This window comes from Oncorhynchus masou, chromosome 24, assembly GCF_036934945.1.
Source record: "Oncorhynchus masou masou isolate Uvic2021 chromosome 24, UVic_Omas_1.1, whole genome shotgun sequence".
Classification (NCBI taxonomy): domain Eukaryota; kingdom Metazoa; phylum Chordata; class Actinopteri; order Salmoniformes; family Salmonidae; genus Oncorhynchus; species Oncorhynchus masou.
Window position 1 is genome coordinate 63,700,053 of NC_088235.1, and position 24,602 is coordinate 63,724,654.

The following is a 24,602-nucleotide window of genomic DNA, read 5'->3' on the forward strand; positions in this document are numbered from 1 at the left end:
CATTAAGAATAAGTAAGGTAAGATAGCCTATTTCTCTGTCCATCCTCCCCTGAAACTTCTATTTTCACTATCCTCTTTTTACAGCCCAACATTTTCTTTTGATTGCAAGATGTTTTCCCCAATCAAAGCACACAGAAATATGACAAACAAATTTAATAGAGACATTGGTGATTTTATCAATGAAATCATATTAGGCTATGTTAATGACATTGAACTCATTATATACCCTACTAACTAGATGTGTTACATGTTTTATTTAATTTGTAGTGTAGCCCTATGAATTGGGCTGCTATTATGTTCTGTTCCTCCGACTTTCAGGTGAGACATTTTTTTTTGCCCAGGGCATAACCTATTGCCGACCACTGCTGTACATAGTTTAGCGGGGATAGCAAGGGGGCAGCAGATTTATGTCTCGCTTAGGGCAGCAGGATGTCCAGGTCCGTCCCTGGTGACATCCGTTACATTCAGATCATAAATACATTTATAATAACTATATAGTAGCTGATACCTGATGGCACATGAGGATGAACTGCAGCTCATTAATCTTCTTCAGTGTTTTTTTCTTTCAAGTTTAATTTAGTGACTCTATTCTCAGTCTGATCTGGAGTTTACTGTGTCCTCCTGAGTCCCCCATAGAGGGGCTTTTGACTAGCCTTCTCCAGGACTTCCATGCTGTCCCGTAGACTGACTGCTATGGAAAAGTTATTGGGCTTCAGGGTTAGTCCGTAGGTGTAGTCAATGGTGGGCGGTTTGTCCGGGTCGGGACTAAAGTGGGCCTGGTGCACCAGCAATGCTGTAAATAGGAACAGCTGCATCTTTGACAGCTCCTCTCCGATGCACCGCCGCTTTCCCAAGGAGAAGATGAGCACGCTGCTGGCCAGGTCTTTGTTCAGTGAGCCGTCCTGATCCAGGAAGCGCAGAGGGTCAAAGGTCTCCGGGTGTGTCCACTTGGTGGGGTCATGGTTGCTGGACCACTGGTTGATGAAGATCACTGTGTCCTTGGGGATGGTGTAGCCCATGATGGTGGTGTCGGTGATGGTGCTGTGGGGGATGGTGAGCGGAACGAAGCTGGTAAAGCGCATCATTTCGTAGATGAAGGCCATCACGTAAGGCAACTGGGACTGGTCCTCGATGATGGGCAGATGGCTCCGGTCGACCACTTTGTCTACTTCCTCCTGGAGACGCAGCTGAATATGAGGAAACCTATGTAGGAAAAGGTCAAAGGTGAACACTCAGATCACAGGTAATTCAATAATTTCCTAAATAATTTCCTATTGAGAAGCTAACCTCTATTTCAACACTGAGGGCATTCTCAATACAGTAGTGATAAATCATTTTTGGTGGGTAACTATGGGCAGCAGGTTACAGGTTATTTCCACATTTTGTGACATTACAGCCTTATTCTAAAATTGATTAAATAAAAAAATGTCCGCATTAATCTACAAACAATACCCCATAACAATAAAGCGAAAACAGGTTTTTTGACATTTTTGCAAATAAAAAAAGTACTCAGAATCAACATGGTAGGGATGAAAACACAGCAAACAGAGGACATAGAAAGCACAGTATGTGGGTATGTGTGGGTGTATTGTGATGCAAGGTGGGGTGTGTGTTTTTGTGTTTGGAAAAGTGTGGAGTTAAATGAGTGAAAAAGGAAATGGGTGTGAATAGCTAAGCCCATGTGTGTCTGCGAGCAGGGGTTGTAAGAGAGAGCTTTCAATTTTGTGCAGATATGGGATATACATTTAAAAAAATATATATTAATATAGTTGAGTTATTTACTGTTCTATCATGTTGGAACGGTCCCCAACCCTATACCCTAGACACACACCTGAACGACCTATACGACCCATAAGGAGAAGGCCTTAACTGTTTTATGGACCCACTAAAGCAGTACCAACCCCTCAAGATTCTGGGCATGCCTGGCAGAGTGGGTCTTACAAAGCCAAAGCCCCTTGATGGGTGAGTATAATATTCAAGGAATTTCTCAGCTGCTAATGAGAAACTTGACGACCTTGTACCTAGCCGGTGGGGATTCCAGTGGGGTGCCTCCACACAGGTAGTGGCAATGCTGGCAACAATAGCTGCAGTAACCCATGGGGAGTTTATTTTTATTTATATATATAAATAAATATAAATATTTATATTGATAACTATATATAATACAAATCGAGGTGAGGGCGTTGGAAATGTTTTTTGGGGTTGATCTACTTCTGTTCTGTGGGTGGTACTGTGTGCTCTTTCGAAGGATGGGTCCTGGTCTCTTCGGGGCCCTGGGATCCGGGGGGACATAGATGGTCTGCCGATGGGGGGTGGGGGGGGTCTAGCGGGTGGAATAGTGGATGAAAATTAAAGGTTTACTTAGTAGCAATGCAAATATCATGGTACAGCTATATGGACACTCAATTACTATGCCATTTTTTAATCGTAAGTTTACCAACATATATAATGATAAATAGAATTTAAGCTTGTATCTCAGTATGGTAAATGGTGAAATAAGTATAGCCAGCTATAATTGTAATGGCTTAGCAGATAATAAGAAAAGACGATGAGTATTTACCTGGCTAAAAGACAAGGAATATAATATCTACTGTTTACAGGAAACTCACAACAATTTTAGATGTGTGGATTTCTCCCATGTGGAAGGAAACACAAAATGGGTGATTAAATTTATTAACAATAATTTTTATCCAAATGTGCAAATTGTCCAAACAGATCTGCAAGGTAGATGGATGATTTTAAGTATGTTATTGGACCATAAACAGATACAGCTCATTAATCTATATGGTCCAAATAACGATGAAATATGCTTCTTTGAAAATATACAGTACCAATCAAAAGTTTGTATACACCTACTCATTTAACGGTTATTCTTTATTATTACTATTTTGTACATTGTAGAATAATAGTTAAGAGATCAAAACTATGAAATAGCACATTTGGAATCATGTAGTAATCAAAGTGTTAAACAAATCAAAATATATTTTAGATTTTAGATTCTTCAATGTAGCCATCCTTTGCGTTGATGAAAGCTTTGCACTCTCTAGGAATTCTCTCAACCACCTGGAATGCTTTTCCAACAGTCTTGAAAGACTTCCCACATATGCTGAGCACTTGTTGGCTGCTTTTCCTTCCCTCTGCGGTCCAACTAATCCCAAACCATCTCAATTGGGTTGAGGTCGGGTGATTGTGGAGGCCAGGTCATCTGATGCAGAACTCCACCACTCTCCTTCTTGGTCAAATAGCCCTGGTGGTTGGAACCATATCTTTAAAATTTGGACTCATCAAACCAAAGGACTGGTCTAATGTCCATTGCTCATGTTTCTTGGCCCAAGCAAGTCTCTTCTTATTATTGGTGTCCTTTAGTAGTGGTTTCCTTGCAGCAATTTGACCATGAAGGTTTGATTCACAAAGTCTTCAGTTGATGTCGAGATGTGTCTGTTACTTGAACTCTGGCAAACATTTATTTCGGCTGCAATTTGTGAGGCTGGTAACTCTCTAGTGAACTTATCCTCTGCAGCAGAGATTACTCTGGGTCTTGCTTTCCTGTGGCGGTCCTCATGAGAGCCAGTTTCATCATAGCGCTTGATAGTTTTTGCAATTGCACTTTTTGTTTTATAATTAAAAATATACATATATTTCACCTTTATTTAACCAGGTAGGTCAGTTGAGAACAAGTTCTCATTTACATCTCCGACCTGGCCAACATAAAGCAAAGCAGTTTGACACAAACAACAACGCAGATTTACAAATGGAATAAACAAACATGCAGTCAATAATACAATAGAAAAAGTCTATATACAGTGTGTGCAAATGAGGTAGGACGAGGGAGGTAAGGCAATAAATAGGCCGTAGTGGCAAAATAATTACAATATAGCAATTAAACATTGGAGTGATAGATGTGCAGAAGATGAGTGAGCAAGTAGAGATACTGGGGTGCAAAGGAGAAAGAATAAATAAATAAATCACAGTATGAGGGATGAGGGAGTTGGATGGGTTATTTACAGATAGGCTATGTACAGGTGTAGTGATCTGTGAGCTGCTCTAACAGGTGGTGCTTAAAGCTAGTGATGGAGATATGAGTCTCCAGCTTCAGTGATTTTTGCAGTTCGTTCCAGTCATTGGCAGCAGAAAAAACTGGATGGAAAGGAGCCAAAGGAGGAATTGGCTTTGGGGGTGACCAGTGTGATATACCTGCTGGAGAATGTGCTACGGGTGGGTGCTGCTATGGTGACAAGTGAGCTAAGATAAGGCGGGGCTTTACCTAGGAAAGACTTATAGATGACCTGGAGCCAGTGGGTTTGGCAACGAATATGAAGCGAGGGCCAGCCAACAAGAGCATACAGGTCACAGTGTTGGGTAGTATATGGTGCTTTTGTGACATATGGTGACAAAACGGATGGCACTGTGATAGACTGCATCCAATTTGCTGAGTAGAGTGTTGGAGGCTATTTTGTAAATGACATCGCCGAAGTCAAGGATCGGTAGGATAGTCAGTTTTACGAGGGTATGTTTGGCAGCATGAGTGAAGGATTATTTGTTGCGAAATAGGAAGCCGATTCCAGATTTAATTTTGGATTGGAGATGCTTAATGTGAGTCTGGAAGGAGAGTTTACAGTCTAACCAGACACCTAGGTATTTGTAGTTGTCCATATATTCCAAGTCAGAACCGTCCAGAGCAGTGATGCTGGACAGGCGGGCAGGTGTGGGCAGCGATTGGTTGAAGAGCATGGATTTAGTTTTACTTGCATTCAAGAGCAGTTGGAGGCCATGGAAGTAGAGCTGTATGACATTGAAGCTCGTTTGGAGGTTTGATAACACATAGTCCAAAGAAGGGCAGGATGTATACAGAATGGTGTCGTCTGTGTAGAGGTGGATCAGGGAATCACCCGCAGCAAGTGCGACATCGTTGATATATACAGAGAAAAGAGTCTGCTCGAGAATTGAACCTTGTGGCACCTTCATAGAGACTGCCAGAGGTCCTGACAACAGGCCCTCCGATTTGACACACTGAACTCTGTCTGCGAAGTAGTTGGTGAACCAGGCGAGGCAGTCATTTGAGAAACCAAAGCTATTGAGTCTGCCGATAAGAATACGGTGATTGACAGAGTCGAAAGCTTTGGCCAGGTCAATGAAGACGGCTGCACAGTACTGTCTTTTATCAATGGCGGTTATGATATCGTTTAGTGACTTGAGCATGGCTGAGGTGCACCCGTGACCAGCTCGGAAACAGCGGAGAAGGTACAGTGAGATTCGAAATGGTCAGTGATCTGTTTATTATCTTGGCTTTCGAAGACTTTAGAAAGGCAGGGCAGGATCGATATAGGTCTATAACAGTTTGGGAACAGGAACAGATATAGCCTTTGGTTCACTCCAGACTTAACTGCCCTTGACCAGCACAAAAACATCATGTGGCGGACTGCACTAGCATCGAATTGTCCTCGCGATATGCAACTGTTCAAAGTGTCACCCCCTTTAAAGAGGGGAATGACCGCAGCAGGTTTCCAATCTTTAGGGATCTCGGACGATACGAAAGAGAGGTTGAACAGACTGGTAATAGGGGTTGCAACAATGGCGGCGGATAATTTTAGAAAGAGAGGGTCCAGATTGTCTAGCCATGCTGATTTGTACGGGTGCAGGTTTTGCAGCTCTTTCAGAACATCTGCTATCTGGATTTGGGTGAAGGAGAAGCTGGGGAGGCTCGGGCAAGTAGCTGCGGGGGGTGTGGAGCTGTTGGCCAGTGTTGGGGTAGCCAGGAGGAAAGCATGGCCAGCTATAGAGAAATGCTTATTGAAGTGTTCGATTATCATGGATTTATGGCTGGTGTTACCTAGCCTCAGTGCAGTGAGCAGCTGGAAGGAGGTGCTCTTGTTCTCTATGGACTTTACAGTGTCCCAAAACTTTTTGGAGTTAGAGATACAGGAAACAAATTTCTGTTTGAAAAAGCTAGCCTTTGCTTTCCTGACTGACTGCGTGTATTTTTTCCTGACTTCCCTGAACAGTTGCATATCGCGGGGACTATTTGATGCTAGTGCAGTCCGCCACGTGATGTTTTTGTGCTGGTCAAGGGCAGTCAGGTCTGGAGTGAACCAAGGGCTATATCTGTTTCTGTTCCTACTTGAAGAAATTAATGATGGATTGTAATTTATTTGAGCTGTTTTTGCCATAATATGGACTTGGTCTTTTAACAAATAGGGCTATCTTCTGTATACCACCTCTACATTGTGGGGTGGCAGGGTAGCCTAGTGGTTAGAGCATTGGATTAGTAACCAGAAGGTTGCAAGTTTAAACCCCCGAGCTGACACGGTACAAATCTGTCGTTCTACCCCTGAACAGGCAGTTAACCCACTGTTCCTAGGCCGTCATTGAAAATAAGAATTTGTTCTTAACTGACTTGCCTAATTAAATAAAGGTAATAAAAATTGTCACAACACAACTGATTGGCTCAAAAGCATAAAAAGCATCTGTTCTTAGTTCTACATTTTTTGAAAGGGGCATACTTATTTAAGATAGTGAAGAAATTACTTTTAAAGAACGACCAGGCATCCTCGACTGATGGGATGAGGTCAATATCTTTCCAGGATACCCAGGCCAGGTCAATTAGAAAGGCTTGCTCGCTGAAGTGTTTTTGGGAGCATTTGACAGTGATGAGGGGTGGTCGTTTGACCGCGGACCCATAGTGTATGCAGGCAATGAGGCAGTGATCGCTGAGATCCTGGTTGAAAACAGCAGAGTTGTATTTGGAGGGCAAGTTGGTCAGGATAATATCTATGAAGGTGCCCATGTTTACGGATTTAGGGTTGTACCTGGTGGGTTACGTGATAATATGTGTGAGATTGATGGCATCAAGCTTAGATTGTAGGACTGCCGAAGTGTAGCATATCCCAGTTTAGGTCACCTTACAGAACAAATGCTGAAGATAGATGAGGGGCAATCAATTCACATATGAATTGTCCAGGGCACAGCTGGGAGCTGAGGGGGGTCTATAACAGGTGGCAACAGTGAGAGACTTATTTCTGGATAGATTCCTTTTTTAAATTTGAAGCTCGAACTGTTTGGGCATAGATCTGGAAAGTATGACACAACTTTGCAAGCTATCTCTGCAGTAGATTGCAACTCCTCCCCCTTTGGCAGTTCTATCTTGATGGAAAATGTTGAAGTTGGGTATCTCAGAATTTTTGGTGGCCTTCCTAAGCCAGGATTCAGACATCAGGACATCAGGGTTGGCGGAGTGTGCTAAAGCAGTGAGTAAAACCAACTTAGGGAGGAGGCTTCTGATACCAAGGCTTTTTCGTTTACAGAAGTCAACAAATGAGAGTGCCTGGGGACACGCAGGGCCTGGGTTAACCTCCACATCACCCGAGGAACAGAGGAGGAGTAGGATGAGTGTACGGCTAAAGGCTATCAAAACTGGTCGTCTAGTGCATTGGGGACAGAGATTAAAAAGAGTAGATTTCTGGGCGTGGTAGAATAGATTCAGGGCATAATGTGCAGACAGTGGTATGGTGGGGTGCGGGTACAGTGGAGGTAAGCACAGGCACTGAGAGATGATAAGAGAGGTTGCATCTCTGGACACGCTGGTTATGCTGGGTGAGGTCACCGCCTGTGTGGGAGATGGGCCAAAGGAGGTATCTGAGGCATGTTGTGGGACTAGGGGCTCCGCAGTAGACTAAAACAATGATAACTATCCTCAACAACAGTATACAAGGCATATTGACATTTGAGAGAGACATAAAGTGAGGCATAAAGCAATCACAGGTGTTGATTGGGAGAGCTAGCTAAGACAACAACGTGTAAGACAACAACAGCTAGTCAGCTAAGACAACAACAACAGGTAAAGTGGCAATGAATGGGCAGAGTGGGTTGGTTAACTACCCGCAGGGTCTGAGTTTGGGGCTAGGGCCGACAGATAAACAAAAAATAAACAAAATGAAGTACCGTGATTAATGAACAGCCCAGCAGGCATCAGCTATGTAGCCAAGTGATCATAGTCGTTAACATGCAAGCATGCGGAAGACACAGCGTTTAAAGTTAGCAGGCCCGGGTAATTAGAAGCGTCTGCTCCAATGTCCGGCAAAGGCCGGTTGAGGGCACAGCGGATGGAATTGCGTCTGCAGACCAGTCGTGGTGGTGCGGCGGGGCGTTGTGTCGACAAAGGGTCTGGGCCAAATGGCGAAAGGGGAATTGTAGTTGTAGTAATTTATTTTGGTAGCCGGGAGATGCGCCTGGCTCGCGGCAAACTGGTGCTAGCATCGGGGCAGGGGCGTTAGCTACTATAGCCACTCGGTAGCAGCTAGCTAGCAGCGATGATCAGATGCAAAGGTCCAGAGCTTACGGCAAGTATCCGGTGGAGTCGTGGATTCTAGCCGTGTTGGCGGTAGAGTCCAGGAGGCAACGGCTGAGTAGCCGGTTGATCACAGAGTAGGCCGGGAGGGGGGCCTAGCTTCGGGGCTGGGTCACTCTGTGGCAGCTAGCTAGCGGCAATGATCAGGAGTAATGGTCCAGGGTTTACGGCAGGAATCCGGCGTTGTAGTGGAGAAAAACAGTCCGAGGCTGGCAGGTATTATCTAAAATAAAATCAAAATTTGGCAAAAAAAAACGGCTGGTGCCTGTGCAGAAGGTAAAGGCCGCTGGCAGTAGCTAACAATGACTAAATAGCTAGTAGCTAATTAGCTGGTTAGCTTCTGATGGAGGTTCTGGCTGTAAGGTCTAAAACAAATAGCGGATCCGTGTCACATTGAGTGAGGCAGGTTACCGGAAGGTATATATTAATTTAAAAATGTAAAGAAGATTGAAAAATAAATTGAATATATACAAAAAGTAAACAAGAGGATGACAAACCACATCTGCACTGCTACGCCATCTTGGTTTATTGTGGAGAGCATTTGGAAGGCTACCTGAAAATTTTGACCCAAGTTAAGCAATTTAAAGACAATGCTACCAAATACTAATTGAGTGTATGTAAACTTCTGACCCACTGGGAATGTGATGAAAGAAATAAAAGCTGAAATATTCAATATTTTTTTCAATATTCAATATTTTGAAAGACGAATCAAAGTACTTTAAGCACATTTTCATTTCAGTCTCCTCCATCTCCACCAACCGAAGATAACTGTATGGATTTTATTTATTTTAATAATGTAAAATTAACAGCTATACAGAAAGACTCATGTGAAGGCCAAATTACAGAGGAGGAACTTCTTGATGCAATTAAATAATTTAAAACCTGGGAAAACTCCAGGGTTGGATGGCATACCCGTAAACATAACATAAACATGTTTTGTTATACTCAGAGGACTGTTATTAGCATGTTTTAACCACTCCTAAAAAAATGCTCAACAAGAATATCTAACTTCATTATTACTGAAAATCCGGTACATTTAAAAAAAATGGAGGCCCCTTCAGTGTTGTAATGCAAATATTCTTGCAAAATGCATAGCGCATAGAATTTAAAAGGTATTGTCAGATATTGTTTAACGTAATCAAACAGGTTTTCTACATGGACGATACATTGGAGATAATATAATATAAGTCCTCGAAACAATAGAATATTATGAAAAACATGGGAAACCAGGCCTGGTTTTCATAGCTGACACTGAAAAGGCTTTTGATAAAGTAAGACTGGGATGCCATAATTTGGATCCCTCCACAGCCTCAAATATGATCTAGAAACTCTTTAGTCATATTCCAGTTGACCTACACTACCGTTCAAAAGTTTGGGGTCACATAGAAATGTCCTTGTTTTTGAGAGGAAAGCAAATTGTTGGTCCATTAAAATAACATCAAATTGATCAGAAATACAGTGTAGACATTGTTAATGTTGTAAATGACTATTGTTGCTAGAAATGGCAGATTTTTGTAAAATGGAATATCTACATAGGCCTACATATGCCCATTATCAGAAAACCCTTTTGCAATTATGTTAGCACAGCTGAAAACTGTTGTCTTGATTAAAGAAGCAATAAAAATGGCTTTCTTTAGACAGGTTGAGTATCTGGAGCATCAGCATTTGTGGGTTCGATTACAGGCTCAAAATGGCTAGAAACAAATATCTTTCTTCTGAAACTTGTCAGTCTATACTTGTTCTGAGAAATGAGGGCTATTCCATGTGAGAAATTGCCAAGAAACTGAAGATCTCGCACAATGCTGTGTAATACTCCCTTCACAGAACAGCGCAAATTGGCGCTAACCGGAATAGAAAAAGGAGTAGGAGGCCCCGGTGCACAACTGAGCAAGAAGACAAGTACATTACAGTGTCTAGTTTGAGACACAGACACCTCATATCTCCTCAACTGGCAGCTTCATTAAATAGTACCTGCAAAACACCAGCACTATGGCCTTCTGGAGGACTTCGTCTCCACCCGTGGTCCCCAATTCACGTCACATATATGGAGAGCCTTCATGGAGAAGCTGGGGGTCACATTCAGCATCACATCCAGGTAACGGCCTCAGTCCAACGTACAGGTGGAAAGGACCAACCAGGAGCTGGGGAGGTTGCTGAGGAGTCACAGTCAGGACCCACAGAGGAAGTGGGCCTGGTACCTTCCCTGGGCAGAGTACGCCCAGAACTCACTTCCTCACTCCTCCACAGGGTTGTCTACCTTCCAGTGCATCCTGGGGCACCAGCCTGGCTCCGTGGACCTTGAGCCAAACCAACGGCACTGCGATGGATGAGTGGTTCCGGTGCGCAGGGCAGGTTTGCTTCCCACATGAGGCTCCAACGCGCCGTCCAGCACCAGAAGGAGCAGGTGGACTGCCACCGCAGTTAGGCACTTGTTTTCTAGCCTGGTGAACGCTTCTGGCTCTCCACCAGAAACCTCCCGCTCCGCCTGCCCTGCCGGAAGCTGAGCCCCGGTTTGTGGGGCCATTCAAAGTCCTCCAGAGGGTCAATGAGGTAACTTACCAATTACAGCTTCCCAATGACTACCGGATCTCACCCTCTTTTCACGTTTCCCTCCTCAGGCCGGTAGTTCCTGGTCCCCTCACTGATGCAGTCTCCCACCCCTCCGCCTCCCCTGGACGTCGAGGGTATTCCCACGTATGCCGTCAGTTCCCTCCTGAACGCCAGATGTCGTGGAGGTAGGTTACAGTACCTGGTGGACTGGGAGGGGTACGGTCCAGAGGAGCGGTTTTGGGTTCCTGTGGACGACATTCTAGATCCCAACATCATCAGAGATTTCCACCTTCGCCGTCCAAACCGGCCCGCTCTTCGTCCTTGGGGCCATCTTCCTGGCCAGCGTTGTCCTCTTCGTCCACTCCTGCTCCCCTTGTTCAGCACTCGACATCGCCGGTCTAGTAACCACCGGTCCTGGCAACCCATCCTTACACATACCTGGCAAACCATCCTTTACGGACACCTGGCTACCTTCATTACACACACCTGCACCTCATTAGGCACACCTGGACTTCATCACCTCCCTGATTACTTCCCTTTTATATAGCACTCCGTCAGAAAATTGTGGTTAAACTAATTGATTTAAAAAAACATTATTTTTCAACATTTTTTTTTTAAAGGTATAATCTTTGTAAATTTTGCATAAATAGGACTGGTGGAGTTATGTCACACATGCAGCTAACAAAAATATATGGAAATGTCTGCGCTACCCAAAATTACAACCAACTAATTGCAGCATTGCCACAAAAATGGAAGAGGCAAGTGGAAGCGGGAAAAAGTAAGGAACTTGTCTGTTAGTCCTGCATTAAATATTTTCAAAGAAAATTGTGATAAATAAAAAAGTATACCAGTTTCGTTTAAGGACCATAAAATTGGCAGAGGTGCTACATACTGTAGAACGCAAAATAGTTGGGAAGAGATTTTCGATGTACCGATTCCATGGCACATAGTTTATGAACTGATATGCAAAACAACACCGGATTCAAAACTTTGAATTTATCTATTTAAATTATTATACAAAATTATTGTAACCAATAGAACATTATATATATGGGGGATACAACCATCCCAGCTCTGCAGATTTTGGTGCGAAGAGATTATTTGTTTTGGTACTGTCCATATGTAGCTTGTTTTTGGTCGCAGGTCCATGAATGGTTGAAGAAGTGCAACATTTACCTGGAGCTAACTCTGCAGATAGCACTCCTGGGGTATTTGAAAAGTCATAATCAATCAATCAATCAATAATATAACACTACTTTTAGCAAAAATGTTTATCTTTCATTTACAATCTGTAGAAACTATGAGAATAGAAAGGTTTGGAACTTTTGTGAAACATCACAGCACAGTTGAAAAATGTATTGCAAATACAAATAAAAATGGATGGTGTTAAGAGATATATATACGTTCAGAACTTTTGTGAAACAGCACTGTTTAAAATATATGGCAAAATATAAATTAAACTGGATGGGCTTCAGATATAGATGGGAGGGGTTGATGGTAGCTGAAGGAAGGAATTAAAAACAAACAAAAGATAACTATTGTAAAATACATTGTGTCCGTAAAATGTATATAGTATGTATAAGCTGGAAGTAGAAGCCTAAGTGTTGTTGTTTATTAGTTTACTCAAATTAGTTGAGGGGTGGTAGGGTTAGGGGAGGAAAAGAAAGGAACATATATTTCAAAAATATGTTTATATATTTACTAAAAAAAATGTATGCGGGATTCGAAATTAAGCAGACAATTACATTGATGGAATCTACAATATATCTGCACTACTAAAGCTGATCTATCCCCTAAAATAAAAAATCAACAAAAACAATAAACAAAATCTAAAAAATACCTTATTTACATAAGTATTCAGACCATTTGCTATAACACTCGAAACTGAGTTCAGGTGCATCCTGTTTCAATTGATCATCCTTGAGATGTTTCTACAACTTCATTTGAGTCAACCTGTGGTAAATTCAATTGATTGGACATGATTTGGAAAGACACACAATTGTCTACATAAGGTCTCACAATTGACAGTGCATGTCAGAGCAAAAACCAAGTCATGAGGTTGAAGGAATTGTTTGTAGAGCTCAGAGACAGGATTGTGTCGAGGCACAGATCTGGGGAAGGATACCAAAAAAATCTGCTGCATTGAAAGCTCCCTTAAACACAGTGGCCTCCATCATATTTAAATGGAAGAAGTTTTGAACAACCAACATTCTCTGGTCTGATGAAACCAAGATTGAACTCTTTGGCCTGAATGCCAAGCGTCACTTCTGGAGGAAACCTGGCACCATCCCTACAGTGAAGCATGGTAATGGCAGCATCATGCTGTGGGGATGGTTTTCAGGGGCAGGGACTGGGAGACTAGTTGGGATCGAGGGAAAGATGAACAGAGCAAAGTACAGAGAGATCCTTGATGAAAACCTGCTCCAGAGCGCTCAGGACCTCAGACTGTGGCAAAGGTTCACCTTCTAACAGGACAATGACCCTAAACATACAGCCAATACAATAAAGGAGTCGCTTCGGGACAAGTCTCTGAATGTCCTTGGGTTGCCCCGCCAGAGCCCGGACTTGAAGCCAATCAAACATCTCTGGAGAAACCTGAAAATACCTGTGCAGCGACGCTCCCCATCGAAACTGACAGAGCTTGAGAGGATCTGTACAGAACTATGTGAGAAACTGCCCAAATACAGATGTGCCAAGCTTGTAGCTTTCTACTCAAAAAGACTCTAGACCGTAATCGCTGCCAAAAGTGCTTCAACAAACTACTAAAAAGTGCAGCCAGAATAACAGCAAAGGATCTGCATTTGTATTTGTTTAACTGTTTTCTAGAGACATTTATTTGGATACATCAATAACAATGAGCTCATGAGGCACGATTTCGCATGGCATAGAAAATGTGCTCTCTCTTTAGACAAACCTCCGCTGTTGAAAACGAAATGTTGGTCAAAAACAAATGTGAGATAATATCTAGATGTTTTTTATAGTGGAGATCAAGTGTATTAATTTCTTGGCTGGGCTGATGAGACAGTGGATTGCGCAGTCAGATGGAACAAAGTTAATGGGCATTTTAATGTCATATATTTAGCTGGTGGTAACTTGTGGAATAGACACCGGCTGAAATGCGCTTTTAACTAGCATTCCGAATTAGACCCACCACTTGTATAATTAAGTGATCATGCCCGATTGTTAGTCCTGAGACGAAATCAAATCGTGCCAATATATCCTACAAATACTGGCTTCAAGGTCATTATCACTTTTATTTACTTTTTATGTAACATTTACTTTATCAGGGAGTCATACTGAGACTAAGGTGTCTTTTACAGATGAGCCCAAAATTACAGAAATTACAGAAAATGCAGACATCAAAATATAAATAAAACAAAACACATGAATCACTAATAAGGTCCTCAATCAGCTTCAGAACAATTGCATTAATTACTAGGTATGTAAACGTTTTTATTTTTCCTGCGCAAACAAGCTACAGTATGCCTACTGTTAATCCAACTGGCAACACACAGCATGTTCTACTGCTCAGAATACGTTATTTCCTGGAGCAATAGTTTAGGGAAAAACAGCCGAGTCCTCATTTTAGGCTGCCAATACCTGCCTGGGCGCTTCTGATATTTAATACTATTACGTAACATCATTGTTCTGCTTGAAGTGCCGAATTCAAGAGCAAGTACAGTACGCTACCAACAATGAAAGAGCAGAGCATAAGTGCTCTTTCGTTTTTTTAATGTTGATTGTGAGATGGTGGCATACTAGGAGGTTAAGTAATTGTCCCAGTAAAAAATAGCTTTCTCCACTTTACGCATATAAATTATTCACTTTACATGTTGGGCTTTCTCAATTTTACACATAGGTGATTGTTAACAGAACATATCATGTGAGAAAAATAGTACTTTCATTTCACTTTAGTTGATTCAAAATTAATATGTATTACCTCACAAGTATCAGCATTATCCACTGAAGTGCAGTAGATAATGTGTCTTGGCTTGCTCCAAAAATATCACCGATAGTGGGTGGCACATAATCTTTGCATGGTGAGACCCTTGGTGAGCTGTCCTTGGGATTGTCCAATGCCATGATGAAAGCATCTGTCATGTCCCGGATGGTGCTTGGCTGAATGGTCTTTCGATGCTCGACAACTTTATTAAGGATAAATTTACTGAACTCCTGGTTGAGCTCTTTAAAGTTTTCAAATATGTTTTTTATTGGGTTGGGGAAATACTGGAGCCAAGGCATAACATCCACGATGCTTCCAGCTCCCACTGTTTGGGTGAATTTATAGTTTCGTCCCACCACTTGCGCAAACTCTTCGTCGTCGTATGAATACCTCTTTCCAAAGCACACGGCGGTCATTACGTTAGCGGTTGATACCACCAAGTATGCCATCGGCTGGAAATATTGGTGCTCTTTAGTTTTACCAGGAAAATATGGAGCAGCTCCCTTACTTCGCAGACAACATGGTTTTCGAAGGCCTTTTTGGTGTGCATGTTGCTGGTAGAAAACATCCGAACAGTAGATTGGGCCACTTTTCGGTGCACTTTCCACCATTCGCTAAATGTACCAAAAGCAATGCCATCGCCATTGGAAACATATTGAAACGAGGCAAAGTCAGGTCTGCCTGCGAAATCAAATCCCTTTTTGATGAGCGCCTGCCTGATTGCGTCGCCATTCAGTACCACAACGTCCCGGCAGCCGAGTTTGATTTGAAAGACATCCCCATATTTCCGTGACATGCGAGAGAAATAGAGGTGAGGAGTGTTGCCAAGCTCAACTGCGTTCCCAATGACCGGCCAAGCGAACGGTCCAGGCGGGCTGTGCACTTCCCAGCTCCGCCTGATCCTGCGCCACAGGAGCATGGCAAAGAGAAAAGTCAAAGACGCCAATAGCAGGCCAATACTCCTTGGCATTGGCCGAGTCATCTCTTCGAATATAACTTGCAAGTCCATTATGGAGCCTAGAGAAAGCAATAAGTTAGTTCTATAAAAAAATCATTAATTGATTATAGGGCAAAATACACGTAAATTCAATAGTCATTATTTTGAGACACAAATATAGTCTCGCGGAAATATTATTACAGAGCAAAATATGGCACAAAATACCGGGAATGAATAAGCACCACCTTGCAGTTCGTTTGTTGCTTCTTCTAAGAAAATAACAGCCTGATGTTAATTGTAGTTTGTCTGTTACTAATATTTGGATGAATAAGCTCCTATCCCGTCGATGCAGATTGTAAGGCTACGTTTTAATGTAAGCACAAGAAGCGCGCTCATTAGGTCTCACTTATTTATATAGCGGATCCAGCTTGAAAGTACGAATTATTGAAGAATGAAATCCGCAAAACCTGCGCAATAGACAGAAAAATAAATGCAGTTATTATGTCCAGTAACTTTATTTATATTATCGTGCAGTTCCAGACCTTCCACTCTCCACATGTGAATAGCCTTCTGTTGTCCCAAGTTATGATTTATCTTAAACAGAAGTGTCAAATAGCATCATAGCTCGTCAGCGTCTGAGTCGTGGTTTGTTGTAGAGCTGTCAGCTCCCCTCCCTCCCCCTTACTCTCCCCTCTCTCTCTCTCTCCCTCTCTGTCTGTCTCTCCGACCCACCAAGTCCAGTGTTCCCCAACTGGCAGCCGGCTGAGCGAATTTGGCCCGCGGGAGATTTTACTTTGTCCCCCAAAGTTTTCTGAGCTAAAATAAATATTTTTGATTAAAAACATATAACAATAATAATTGTTTAACATAAAAGACTGTAAAAAAACTCACCAGGAAATCAGCTCAAGTAATTTTAATTTTGGAAATCTGTTCTCAAGGATTCCCACACATACTAGAGAGAAACAAGTGAGCATTTACAAATGTATGCAAGGTTTGAAATGATTATGGTTTAGTCAAATATGATATCTCTTTGGGATTCTTGCTGTCAAATTTCAGTCTACAAATGATTTGTAATTATGTCCCGGCCCCCTGACCATCCGCTCAAGAAAAAATCGTCCCGCTGCTGAATGTAGTCGATGATCCACAACCATAATGAAATATCATTATTTTTTTAAATGATAGTTAGTGTCTGATGAAAGCTATTGTTTATTCAAATTCAATAGCATTCAATATCTTAACATGCAGCAAATGAGAGAGGACTTATTTATTTTGAACTGTGTTGAATTTACGCAAATAAAGCTTGGGTGTAGGGGCCTACTCATCCATTCTTTCAAATGATCTGATATTGTAATTTATTAAGGATTTCAAACGAATTTGTGTCATTTACAGTTGAGCTAATTGCAGGGGACGAGTTTCAAATGGATCTAAGAACATGCATTTTTCATATGCTATGAATAAAACAGGGTCCTAATGTGTTTAGCCTTACATATAGGCTACAGAGGATCATACTCATGAATAGAAAAAAAAAACATTATTGTAGACTGACTGGGTTTTTCTTGTAGTTTTATTTCTTATTATACAGGAATATAGCCTACAATTTTCAACAAGTAAAATATGTCAGTATTCATTTATAATTATAATTATATTATTAATGATGAATATTCTAGGCTATACAAACATGATAATGATAATAATTATGAATAATAATCATACATTATTTTTAATTATAATTATAAGTCCATTGTTTTATTCCCTTATTGAGGCCTGATGATATAGGCCTGCAATACATGGCAGAGACCGGGTTTCAACATAACCGGATTTCAAGCATCCATGCAATAACTTTGTAACTCTTGATCCCGCACAGTCATCTTATTTCCCATGTAAAAAATAGACTTTGAATGACCAAAACATCATTCAATATTTCTACGCTATTAAAATGCTCAGAATTAAAGGAAAGTGTACCTTTTCTCTCATCTCTAACTATCAGGAAGCCTGAATGAATGGGCTGAGTGGGTATTCATGAAATCGCCTTGACTGATAGCTCTTTGAAATGCCCTTGTGGTCGTTGCCAGGTAACACACTCAAGTCAAATCAAATTGTATTTGTCACATACACATGATATACAGATGTTAATGCGAGGGTAGTGAAATGCTTGTGCTTCTAGTTCCGACAATGCAGTAATACTGGATGTCAGAAGGTGAATTCACCAATTTGTAAGTCGCTCTGGATAAGAGCGTCTGCTAAATGACTTAAATGTAAATGTAATGTAATAACCAACAAGCAATCTAACCTAACAATTCCACAACTACTACCCTATACACACAAGTGTAAAGGGATAAAGAATATGTACATAAAGATATATGAATGAGTGATGGTACAGAATGGCATAGGAAAGATGCAGTATATGGTATCGAGTACAGTATATACATGTGAGATGAGTAATGTAGGGTGTGTAAACATAAAAGTGGCATAGTTTAAAGTGGCTAGTGATACATGTATTGCATAAAGATGGCAAGATGCAGTAGATGATATAGAGTACAGTATAATCTAGAAGAAAAAGAAACGCACACCTATTTAGGCAAGGTGCTGGCTAGCGGAGTAGAAAACTTGAAAATAAAAGAGAGCCGCACACTAGGAGCTCAGATGCAAACATTTAATTACCAACGTTTTGACAGCCAAGCTGTCTTCATCAGGGTATGATAACATAGAGTACAGTTTATACATATACCTATGAGATGAGTAATGTAGGGTATGTAAACATTATATTAAGTGACATTGTTTAAAGTGTCTAGTGATAGATTTTTTACATCAATTTCCATAAATTTCCATTATTAAAGTGAGCTGGAGTTGAGTATGTTGGCAGCAGCCACTCAATGTTAGTGGTGACTGTTTAACAGTCTGATAGCCTTGAGATAGAAGCTGTTTTTCAGTCTCTCGGTCCCTGCTTTGATGCACCTGTACTGACCTCGCCTTCTGGATGATAGCGGGGTGAACAGGCAGTGGCTCGGGTGGTTGTTGTCCTTGATGATCTTTATGGTCTTTCTTTGACATCGGGTGGTGTATGTGTCCTGGAGGGCAGGTAGTTTGCCCCCCGTGATGCGTTGTGCAGATCTCACTACCCTCTGGAGAACTTTACGGTTGTGGGTGGAGCAGTTGCCGTACCAGGCAGTGATAGAGCTGACAGGATGCTCTTGATTGTGCATCTGTAGAAGTTTGTGAGTGCTATTGGTGACAAGCCAAATTTCTTCAGCCTCCTGAGGTTGAAGAGGCACTGCTGCACCTTCTTCACAATGCTGTCTGTGTGGATGGACCAATTCAGTTTTTCCATGCCGAGGAACTTAAAACTTACTACCCTCTCCACGACTGTCCTGTCGATGTAGATAGAGGTGTGCTCCCTCTGCTGTTTCCTGAAGTCCATGATCATCTTATTTGTTTTGTTGACGTTGAGTGTGAAGTTATTTTCCTGACACCACACTCCAAGGGCCCCCACCTCCTCCCTGTAGGCCGTCTCGTCGTTGTTGGCAATCAAGCCTACCACTGTAGTGTCGTCTGCAAACTTGATGATTGAGTTGGAGGTGTGCATGGCCACGCAGTCATAGGTGAACAGGGAGTACAGGAGAGGGCTCAGAACGCACCCTTGTGGGGCCCCAGTGTTGAGGATCAGCAGGGTGGAGATATTGTTACCTACCCTCACCACCTGGGGGCGGCCCGTCAGGATGTCCAGTACCCAGTTGCACAGGGCGGGGTCGAGACCCAGGGTCTCGAGCTTGATGACGAGTTTGGAGGGTACTATGGTGTTAAATGCTGAGCTGTAGTCGATGAACATTCTCACATAGGTATTCCTCTTGTTCAGATGGGTTAGGGCAGTGTGCAGTGTGGTTGTGATTGCGTCGTCTGTGGACCTATTGGGGTGGTAAGCCAATTGGAGTGGGTCTAGGGTGTCAGGTAGGGTGGAGGTGATATGGTCCTTGACTTGTCTCTCAAAGCACTTCATGATGACGGAAGTGAGTGCTACGGGGCGGTAGTCGTTTAGTTCAGTTACCTTAGCTCTCTTGGGAACAGGAACAATGGTAGCCCTCTTGCAGCATGTGGGAACAGCAGACTGGGATAAGGATTGATTGAATATGTCCGGAAACACACCAGCCAGCTGGTCTGCGCATGCTCTGAGGACGCGGCTGGGGATGCAGTCTGGGCCTGCAGCCTTGCGAGGGTTAACACGTTTAAATGTTTTACTCACTTTGGCTGCAGTGAAGGAGAGTCCACACGAGCCGTGTCAGTGGCACTGTATTGTCCTCAAAGCGAGCAAAGAAGTTATTTAGTCTGTCTGGGAACAAGACATCCTGGTCCGCGACAGGGCTGGTTTTCTTTTTGTAATCCGTCCTGATGGGACAGACGGATTTCCACAAATTGAGCCATACACAATACAGCTTAAGCATTGAAGACAGCATTTTGTTGACAACATAGTGGTTTAAACTATGTCCTACCCTTGCTGTAGATCCATTTGCGTGTGTCTAGTCACTTAGGCCTGCACATAAACCAGCACTGGGACCTTTGGAGACTTGGGATACTTGAGCTTAAACTGCTGCTTGAATGTCTTCAGGTCTGCATCTATAAAGGTCAAGTACAAAATGGAGGAACTTAACAATCTGTAGCTTAGATTGAATTCAAAGTTGACACAAATGATAAACTAAGCAATAAGATGCAACAAACTGCTACACACATGAAATACTATACCACACAGGCCAGTACAATAGCCTACACACAGAGAGGAATCTAAAGCCACATAGAGTACCAACCAATAATACCTGACAGACTTGGCTGCAGTCTTCTGGTACTCAGCTGCTCCCTTCTTCTTTGCAGCCACCACCATGGCATCAGTCAACAAGTTCAAGTTCAATTTGAGAGTGGAGCATTATATTTCACCATCTAAGTTACCTAGCTAGTAGTGCTTTGCAAATAACTGAAATGTTGGCGATTTTTTTTAAACAACTCATTGAAAGATGTCAGTTAAATTATTTTAACTCCATTTCGTAAAAATAAAGTATGTGCGCTCAAACAGTTTCTCAATTCTGCGATGTAGTAGGGAGTTGTAGTTTCTAACAGTCCACATTCTACATAGATTATTGCAGAAAACGTAGTAATTAACTACAATGACCACAATCCACTGCGCGCCGGCTTCTTGTCAGATCTGTGAGAGAAGAGAACGCGCGATCCAGAGGAATTAAAAGCAGTTGCATCGCGAGGTATCTCTACCTGCAAATGCATGCTCTAAATGATATTTGATGTTCAGCAGTCATACAATGATGTCTTATTGACTACTAAAGAACTACTCAAATAGCGATTTTGTCAGACAGGCGAGGCAGCAGCTCTACAGAGATTAGATGATGACTTGGACTGAAATATTAAAGTAATCAAATAAAACAAATGCGATATACACAACAACTGAACTATTTTATTAAAGTAAAGTTATGTGAGTAAATTATGGACAGTTAGTAAGTGATAAGAAGCAATGGGCAGTCACTACCACCATGGATTTATTATTAATTGTTTTATTCTGTGTTGTTACAGCATTCATCCCACATAATGTATTGTGTGTTTAATGTATTTGTTATTTTTTTAAACAGAAATAGAAAAACATGATTCTTTTTTAAGAATCTAACAGAAACCGAACCGACCTAAAAAAAAAAGGCTCTAATCGCTCAGCACTGATAGATAGTTAACTAGTAAGCTAGACTGTTGGTTTATAAAATCATGTTTTATGCATTTCTCGTGTATTTAAATGGATAGACAAATAGTGTAGCCATATAGCCAGGCTAATGCTGCTAACTAGCTAACCACGAGCTAGATAACAGGTATTGTGTAAAACGTTTTTTTTTGCCAAATTCCCAAAGAATGTCAATTTAAACTTTAGCCAATTTATTAATGACTAAATTTAGTTTTGTCGTTTCTGCTTTGTACTCCAACATTTTGAATTTGAAATGGATTTGAAATTATACAAAAAAGTGCAGACTGTCAAGTTTTAATTTGAGGGTATTTTCATCCGTATCGGGTAAACCGTTTAGAAATTACAACACTGTCACAGATCCCTCTGTAACTTTCATTGCGCAAAATGGTGGGATGGAGTTTAAACCTGCCTGGTGACATCACCAGCACAATTCGTGTTTGAGAAATTGCTCTTAGCTATGAAGCTATTTGTTTATTTTTTACGATTTGAATTGAAAACAATCACAGTAAGGTACTTGTATTTTTACCCAGAAACGATTTTATTTTAGATATTTTATTTAACCTTTATTTAACCAGAAAGGGCTCATTGAGATTAAAATCTATTTTTCAAGAACGCCATTTTTATGCACAGGGTAGCCTAGTGGTTAGAGTGTTGGACTAGTAACTGGAGGGTTGCAAGTTCAAACCCACGAGCTGACAAGGTACAAATCTGTCATTCTACCCCTGAATAGGCAGTTAACCTGCTGTTCCTAGGCTGTCATTAAAATAAGAGTTTGTTCTTAACTGACTTGCCTAGTTAAATAAATATAATTAAAAAAAGGGTTGGCTGGCCTTCTCTAAGCACTGGTAGGCTCAGTCACTGGTATACTTTTATTAACAAAACCATTTAGGGTTTGAGAGTACCCCCCTTTTTATTTGGGCATTTTTATTGTTCAGAAATGTGGTGGGTACTCTCTTTGTTTGCTGGATTTTATCCTGCTAACTGTTCCAAATGTCCGAACTAAATTTGGTAAAAGGGCTTTTTTTGTACTCTGCGTCATCGTCTTGGAATGCCTTACAAAATACTTTTAAACTGGAAGAACTTGTCACAATTGGTATTTTTAAATCACTGATGAATGATCTTGAGACTGAAAGGTCAGGGAATCAATGTTTTTAATTTGCTGTTTTTGATTTTGTTATACTCTAGTGAATTCTATGGTTTTTACAAGATTACTTGTATTTTTTCTTGTTTGTAGGTAATTTTTGTAATGACTTGGTGCTGGCTATCTTGGCCAGGACGCTCTTGAAAAAGAGATTTTAAATCTCAATGAGCCCTTCCTGGTTAAATAAAGGTTAAGAAGATTGTACCCCTGCCTCTCCTGACCTCGAGCCTGCCTATCGCCTGGTACTGTTTGGACTCTGACCTGGTTTATGAACTCTCACCTGTCCCAGGCCTGCCTTTTGCCTAACCCTTTTGTTATAATAAATATCAGAGTTAAACCATCTGCCTCCTGTGCCTGCATTTGGATCTCGCTTTGTGCCCTTATACAGAACGAAACCACATCAGCTAAGAAAGCTGTCATCGCTTGTCCTTCTTTCGCTGTGGCCACTGGTCATTGTCCTAATAGAAAACACTGACAAGACCTATGTAGTGAAATTCATGGAAGAGAGCTCTTAATGAGACCAGAACTACTTTGTTTGTAAATGTACTTCGTGAACTGATTAGGAAAATAAATATTCAGGCTAAGTATAAACCAGTCTGAGGCAATTTAGCAAGATTTATCATTTTTGCCTGGTCTCAGACACATATTTTGTGCATATCATACAGGTTAAGTAAAGGTAGATTGTTTCTGTTTTGAGCTGTCCTTCTAGACTGAAGCTTGACTTGTAAACCAGTTGCCAAGTCAGAGAAAGGACATGAGAATGGAGGATTGGCACTACTTTATTTGCACAAAACAATCAGTAAGGAATGTTTTTCTTTTTCAAATGGTTGCTTCCTTCAGGAAGCACCTACAAGCCACATGATCTTAGTTTGGCCCTTGACTGTTTTCAGTAGATCTGTTCTGAAAGCTGACCCCCTGCCTCCATTTGAAGTGGAATCTCAGACTTTCTATGTGATAGCAGGTTACTCTGTAGCCCTTTCCTGCAGTCAATGACCAAGAATGCCCTCTTTGGCCACATGTGGAATGTTATTAATCATAATTAGACTATTTACAAAAAAACCTGACAAATATTGTATTTATTTGTCAAATGGTTGTTATATTACAGTCTTCTGTGATTAAATACATTAAATCTCTATCTGTCATGGTATGGGTGTCTTCTTTTTTTAAGCTCATAACTGTCTGTACTTTTGTTACAAAGTAGATTTAAGACTACCAAGAATCACTCTGTTACCCTGATTTAGCCCACTGCAGTAAAATGTTAACATTTGTGCACACAGAGAAAATAGTTCTGTAGCAACTGAGAGGCTTGTTACCATGCCTGATGAGCCCTAATCTTATCTAGCCTCTGCATGATGACGATGATGCTATTCTAACCCTAATCGAGTCTGTTATTATAGCTTAGTGGTCTCCCTCTTCTGTTTATCGATCTCCCCATGTGAGAGGTCAGAGGTGAATAATCACTATAAAGGGAAGCTTAGCCTCCCCTCTACCCCCTCCCTGAGCCCATCTTTGGTGTTTTTACAAGCAAGTAATGATGACGGACAGTCACGCACGATTGGCCACAGCCTGCAGAGGTGAAGTCAAGCAAGGTACCTGAGTCATCTTGTCTGTTGCACAATCTGAAGTGTTCTCGAGATGAGTCTTATCCCAGCTAGAATATAACGTTCTGAGAACCATATGCTTCTTAGAGCATAGTGAGATCATGGTTGTCCTATGGCAGTGGTATTCAACATACCCAACGAGGTCCAGAGCCTGCTGGTTTTCTGTTCTACCTGACAACTAATTGCACCTGTCTGGTGTCCCAGGTCTAAATCGGTCTCTGATTTACAGGGGAACAATGGAAAAACACAGAGTTGCGTTTGAATGTCCTATGGTTATTTTTGCATAACAACCCACAACGTTCTGAGAACCATATGTTTCTGAGGTGGGAATTTCAGTACTACAGCATAACGTTTCCTCATG

At 41.6% G+C, this 24,602-nt stretch overlaps 1 pseudogene; it reads right to left on the bottom strand.

Moving 5' to 3' along the window:
* Positions 1 to 138: 138 nt before the first annotated feature.
* On the bottom strand, positions 139 to 16,341 carry LOC135512454 (cytochrome P450 1B1-like; annotated as a pseudogene).
* Between the last annotated feature and the right edge of the window lie 8,261 nt (positions 16,342 to 24,602).